The sequence below is a fragment of the Palaemon carinicauda genome, chromosome 3 (genome assembly GCF_036898095.1).
Source record: "Palaemon carinicauda isolate YSFRI2023 chromosome 3, ASM3689809v2, whole genome shotgun sequence".
In the NCBI taxonomy this organism is placed as follows: Eukaryota; Metazoa; Arthropoda; class Malacostraca; order Decapoda; family Palaemonidae; genus Palaemon; species Palaemon carinicauda.
The window spans coordinates 37317521-37325020 of NC_090727.1; the positions used below are offsets into that span (position 1 = coordinate 37317521).

At 36.6% G+C, this 7500-nt stretch overlaps 1 protein-coding gene across 1 annotated transcript in view; it reads right to left on the reverse strand.

Annotated features, from left to right (window-relative positions):
• LOC137637055 (uncharacterized) overlaps positions 1 to 7500 on the reverse strand; it is an 89973-nt gene that overhangs the window by 81764 nt on the left and 709 nt on the right. The gene's annotated exons all lie outside the window — the stretch shown is intronic.

Genomic DNA, 7500 nt, shown 5'->3' on the forward strand with positions numbered 1-7500 from the left:
ATACCTCCGCCAAGGTGACCTAGAGCGCCATATGTCCTAGAATCATGAATTGATGTGACTTCGACTTTCAAGTAACGTTTGACCTTCACGTGACCTTGACCTTCAGGTGACCTTGACCTTCACGTGACCTTGACCTTCACGTGACCTTGACCTTCAAGTGACCTGCTTGACTTTTGACCTTCAAGTGATCTTTGTTCATTTGCCACTGATACTTAATATGACATTGATATAATGCACCAATATGACCTTGACCTTTGACCTTTATAAATTTGAACATCACCCATGGGTTGCGCCTGGACTAGGACTTCCCTGTTGGCTTATGCAAAAGTCAGTGCTTTATTTCTGTCTCTTGATATGGCCACTTATGTCATAGTGACACCAGTGACCCCTGTGACCTTGACCTTGGGGTGACCTTGACCAAAATTTAATCAGTTCTTCCATACACATTGGGGAACTACTTGGCCAAGTTTGAAGTGATTCCGTGTAGAAATGTGGCCTCTACGTTGTCCACAGACAGACAGACAAACAGAGAAACAAACAAACAAACAAACAAACAAACAAACAAACAAACCGAACCGAAAACATTACCTCCGCCAAGCGGCGGAGGTAATAAAAGAACTATCATAACTACCATCTTCTAATATCATCCTAAACAATCTACAAATTACAGGCTGTCAAATACACTGTTGCATGAATCAATTATGACCTGAAATGTTATACACAAACTGTTAAGTCTAGAGAAAAAAAAAAGTGAACAAGACAATTTCCTCATTCACTTTTCCTTTAACATCTTCTCGAGACAGCAATACATCCCAGATGAAACCAAGAGTGGAAATTTATAAAAGTCTCTTGAAAGTTATATATAAAGTTCTAAGAACCCGGATGTATTAAGGGGAAAATTTGCGAAGAAATTGGTTCATAATAGCATGGTATATTTCAGGTTGCATACCATTCCAAGGATACACTTCTATGCATCTCATCAGGCTTTTTATGGCCTATTTTTACATGGAGAGAGAGAGAGAGAGAGAGAGAGAGAGAGAGAGAGAGAGAGAGAGAGAGAGAGAGAGAGAGAGAGAGGTTACAAGGATCTTGGATGTCTCAAAGACTTTTTAGTCCATCCGTGGAGACTCCATTTGCTCTTTGGTCAAGCGATTTAGTATAAGCATTTAGAGAGCATTTTTATCTTATGAGAGAGAGAGAGAGAGAGAGAGAGAGAGAGAGAGAGAGAGAGAGAGAGAGAGAGAGAGAGTTCAAGGATTTTGAATGTCTCAAAGACTTTTTAGTCCATCCGCAGAGACTCCATTTGCTCTTTGGTGTAGCGATTTAGTTTAAGCATTTAGAGAGCTCTTGTGATCTTGTCTAGATTATTCTTGAACTAGTTTACCGTTTTACTGTTTACTACATCCGCTGGAAGTATATTCCAAGTATTTACTATTTTTATGTGAAGGAATTATCACATTGAGTGGTGTATCTTTTCAATTCCAGTTACTATCCGTTACCTCTGGAATGGTTTGTGCTAAACCTGAATAGACTGTTGTAATCTACCTTTGTTATTCCTTTATTTATTTTGAATGCCTCTATTAACTGTCCCTTAAGTCGTCGAGTTTGATGATGATGATAATAATGATGATTATTATTATTATTATTATTATTATTATTATTATTATTATTATTATTATTATTATTATTATATAAGCAGCAGCATCAATGATGCAGATATTATGAGGCTGGGCAAAATAATCTTAAAATAGTATTACTGTGCATTTGCTTATTATACAGCTACAATTGCATGACTAGTCTTTCAAAAAGACTATACTTATATGATTATTCCATTCCTATTCCAAGACTAAAACAGGATAAAACATTTGAGTATGCATTCATAGTTTTCCTACCTTTTTAGAGCATAAATAAGAGTTTAATGTTGTACAACGTTCACAGGAAAGCACTTGGTTTCTCGTGGATAAATAGCTCCTTAAAATTTATATAGGAAAGAAAGTTACTTAGTGTTATTCCTCTTAAGATTAAAAGTCATGCATAATTTTGCAGGCTCAACTTTCGTTTTACAACATCCTGCATTGTTGAGTCAGTACCCATTGGAATTTCTAAGGCTTTCATAATTCATTTAATGCGAATAAAATTGTTTTTCTCTACTTCTGACTTCGTAATAAAATTGAGATTCTGGGAAACAGATTAAAGGGTAAAATGCAAAGCGATGAATATTGTTATCTTTTGCGTTATTCTCTCTCTCTCTCTCTCTCTCTCTCTCTCTCTCTCTCTCTCTCTCTCTCTCTCTCTCTCTCTCTCTCTCTCTGATAATAGTTTAGATTTTTAGCAGTGGCAATAAGACACGATTTTATGCGTATATCAATTCTCTCTCTCTCTCTCTCTCTCTCTCTCTCTCTCTCTCTCTCTCTCTCTCTCTCACAATGATAATACCTTCAATACTTAGAAGGAGCAATAAGGGACAGAGTAACATTTTATACTAATGTTAAGCTGTCTCCCTGCCGCACCTTTAATGAAAGTAGTGGTATGTCATTACATGATATTATGTGTTCTTATACCTAGTTCCTTTCCTCTATTACATTTTTTCTCTTGCAGATTACATTTCTTATACTCAACGACTTGTTACATTATGTGACACCAATGTTTGAATAAGAATTTAACTGAATTTGGCCTTATCTTTTATACTTTTTTCTATTTTACCTTTTTTCAAAACTGAGTATCAGTAGCATCATTCCAAGATATATAGAAACATCTTAATTATATTTTCTTTCCAATATGTATCAAACTCCATTGTTTGTTTCAAAAGAAATGTTTTCACATTATGTGTCGTCCTAAGTGTTAGACAGTGTTTATCCTGATTTTTTTATTACATGCACACACACACGTACACACTCACATATACACACATACATACACACACACACACACACACACACACATATATATATATATATATATATATATATATATATATATATATATATATATATATCATAGACTCCTTTAAGGAAGGACTGGAACGTCAGGACCTCGGGGTTTTTAACTTGAGTCTGAGAGACTTCATGCCTGATATTTTTCAAAATTGACATATGTTATGTATTTTCAAATTTTAAGATCATTTTGCTCCCACAACTTTTCCTGTTTTTATCTCGTTTTCTATGCAAATCCCATTTTCTGTTCAAATCTCACTGACTAATGTGTTTTGTTTCTGTTTTTGTCATAGAAACGGTCCAGCTGGTGGTCTCACAATATGACACGTCACTGTAGCTGCTTTGGTTGTAAAGGGAACTATGATGGGACACTTTATGTAAAAGTCATATCCTTCCCAAAAGATCCTGAGGAGAGGGAGAGATGGATATTGGCAATGCCGAATGAGAAAGAAAGCTTGAGACGCTTGAAGGAGATATATATTTGTGAGACACATTTCAATTGTGAATGGGTGTCAGTTAAGGGTGGCAAGCGACCCAAACAACCTCCATCAATATTTCCTGGAATACCAAAATCAGCTTTGAAGCAGGTTACCTCAGCCCCACGCCCAACATCATCTTCTACATCACAATCAAGAGCTAAAAAGGTGCATGCAGCTGCTGAGGCTGCAGACAAAATCCGAGATTTCGACCAATTTCGCGCCAAAATTAGCTCCTATTTTCCTGGTTTTAACGTCATAAAAGACCAGAAAGATCTCTACCTATCAAGAACTGACGCTACTGGACAAACTGTCAAGCAGTTCTTTCATCTACAACAAGTCAACTCACCTTTTGGATTCCTATTCTTGAATAGAGTTGAGAAAGATGGCATTGAGGTGCCTAAACGACTTTTTCCTTTGCAAAAGAACAGCTTGCTCTCAAAATGGTCCAAGATTAGATCCATAACTGAACAGGTAAACACCTATGAGTACACAAGCCAGGAAAGCTACTAATAATGCAGCATGTACGACTTTAGCCAACATTCTATTGAAAGCTCAGGTTCTCAATGTAAGTGACAAAGAAAAGGCTGTGAGATGCCTCAGGAGGCAAGAAAAGCTCTCCATCTAGCGATTTTCATCTAATCAAATGTTAATGTCTTTGAGTTTTTTGTGATGAGAAATACCGTTCTTTATTTCTTATTTTAGTGTTTCATTGTTTCAGGGCTTGTTTGGAATGTTTGAGTAATACAATATTTGACAATATATATTAAATTTGGACAGAACTACAGACTTGCCTCTTATTATAATCAGCCATCCCTCACCATCTATGAGTTACCCACAAAAACGAGTAAAGATGACCAAAATTATTATTTTGACCTTGAAATATGACCTTTTGACCTTGAAGATGATGACGATGACCCCAGGTGGTGTTGAAAATGTCACTATTGAACTCACCGTCCTCAAAAACCCCCATTTAGACTCAGAGAACGTGTTTCTAGCCCTTCTTAGAAGTCATTTTAGTCCAGGACTCAAGTTAATCCTTCAGACACAAGTTAAAAACCCCGATCAGGGGACGTTCCAGTCCTTTCTTGAAGGACGATATATGACAATGTATATTAAATTCGGACAGCTCTGCAGACTTACCTCATATTATAATCAGCTATCTCTCACCATTTATGAGTTACACACAAAAAACGAGCAAAAATGACCAAAATTCACAAATTTGACCTTGATAAATGACCTTTAGACCTTGAAGATGACCCCAGGTGGTGTTGAAAATGTTACTATTGAACTCACCATCCTCAAAAACCCCCATTTAGATCCAGAGCACGTGTTTCTAGCCCTTCTAAAAGTCCTTTTAGTCCAGACTCAAGTTAATCTTTCAGACTCAAGTTAAAAACCCGAGCAGGGGACGTTCCAGTCCTTCCTTAAAGGAGTCTATGATATATATATATATATATATATATATATATATATATATATATATATATATATATATATGTGTGTGTGTGTGTGTGTGTGTGTACGTATGTATGTGTGAACGTACCTAAACTCAGGATAAAATTTACCATATACAGTGTTGTTTCAACAGTTACTAGTTTCCACACATACACACGTACACACGCACACACACATATATATATATATATATGTATATATATATATATATATATATATATATATATATATATATATATATATATATATATATATATATAAATAACCATGATGTACCATGGAGATACACCGTACTAAAATATAGAAGAACCATCACTGCCCAATTCATATTAAACTGCAGAATCGTGCATGGACCCCAAAGAAGAAAACTTGCCCAGTTTGAGCTGCTTTATATATTTACACAGAAGGTTCATTGAAACAAAGTCAAACCAAGTACATGAAGTTAGACATTGACTTCTACCTAACAAGTACGTTCCTACCTCATGAATAACACAAACCTAAAACACACGAGAAGGGATACGCCCATCAAATATGTTGCCTAGATTCTCATTCAAAGAAGCAACAGGATCAACACTACTATACAATTGTGACCAATTCAAGGCCAAGAGATCACTCAAAATGCCATTCCAGCCTGCCTGAGATTTAATATAAATCTTATATGAGTGATACATCAGGGACAGGCTGCTCAGTCTTCACCACTAATGAAATCAGGGTATGATCGTATGTCCCGACTGGAGAACCAACCTTACTTGTTATAACGCCAGGAGAGTCCATGAATACGAGATCCAAACAATTACCAAACCTGTGAGTAGCTTCACTTATGATTTTCTCACAGCCTGATTCAGAGGCAATGTCCAAAGCTCTTAAGCCATAGTGATAAGTAAGAGAAACAGAATTTCACCACTCCCTATGGTGAGCATTGAAATCACCAATAAAAACAAAAAGAGGCCTTTCTATCATCTTGTATCTTAGCCCTAATGGTATGGAGACAGTCGAAGATAGAATCCTCCATGTTTGGATTTCAGTAGATGGAACACAAATAGAAGCTGTTATGCCTGCCACAAACTTTTATTACCAGAATCTCATGACATCCACATTCATTGCAGGACTTGTGAGAAGCAGGGTACTCTGTCCCAATATACACCGCCATTCCCCTGGCTCTAGGAATGGCATCCCGTTTCAAAATTATAGGCTTCTTAAAACCAGTTATAAGGAGCTCAGATAAGTGCTTCGTATTAGAAACCAAAGACTCTGAGCACAAATGAATATCAAACTGTGTGGACGCAACTGTAAGGTCCTGAATATTTCCATGCATACCACGAATATTGCAATACAATACACAGCACGGCATAAGAATTAATGGCAATAAAAAAGTATCATATTTAAAAACTAAATTAACAATAATGATATAAAAAACAATATACACAGAAATATAAATAACGAGATTGATAAAACCCATAGACAATTGATAAAAAGTCGGAAAAACTAGTCAACATTGCGGAGTGATACACCATGCAAGGCTAAATACCATCCAGGATAGCCACTTCAACTAAAGGGAGGACAGTAAGGATGGTTTTGAAAAGAAAAAGAAGCTGATAGGTAAGGGCAACCTCTTGATAAACCACCAGGCATCCATGTCCCTTCTATTAAGCCTGCTCAACACACCATTTCAAAAAATCAAGAGGAACAAATAGTGTGCCAGAGTGTACCCTCAAGCAAGAGAACTTTAGCGCAAGAACGAGGCTATGGCACTACCCAAGAGTAGAGAACAATGCTATGATTTAGGAGTGTCCTCCACCTAGAAGAGCTGCTTACCATAGCTAGAGAGTCTATTCAACCTTGACAACTGACCAATAATTATAGTGCAGCAGTTAATATCTATTGTGAAGAAAACTTGTTTGGCAATCTCAGTATGAGGATACAGAAAATGTTTAAAGAATAGGCCAGACTATTCTGCGTATGCGTAGGCAAAAAAAAAAAAAAAAAAAAAAAAAAGGAGCAGTATTATTTAGCCAGTCAAAAGACCCAAGAACTCTAGCGCTAGTATCTCAACGGGTGACTGGTGACCTAGGCAACCTACTACCTACTATCTACGTTTGCTATAAATAACAAATAATAGAAAATTCAATTCAAAACCAACCATAAAAGCGAAGATGTACCTTTACATCTCTAACTCCTTTCAAAGCAGCTTGCGTGTGCGTGTGCCCATATACACATGTGTGTGTATGTGTGTAAGAAAACAATGTGAAAGAAAACACTGCTCTTAGTATCACTGCTAGTCACTCCCAACTTCTGATTCTATTTTACATATTTCAGACTCAAGACTAAAACATTTTCTCTGGATCCCCTCTGTAAAGAACGGAGTCTTTATGTAATTTCTTCAAATGACACGCCATTTCATGTCCTGTCATTCCAAGTTATTTCAAATAAATGTTGGAAGAAATGCTGACATGCACATTCCAAATCATCTTTGTAATTCTGTCAAAGATGATGTATAAAAAAAACGTAAAAGATATCTAGAACACTGTTTCGGACACCGTTGAGAGAGAGAGAGAGAGAGAGAGAGAGAGAGAGAGAGAGAGAGAGAGAGAGAGAGAGAGAGAGAGAGAGAGGCTGGTTATAAAATTCTACCA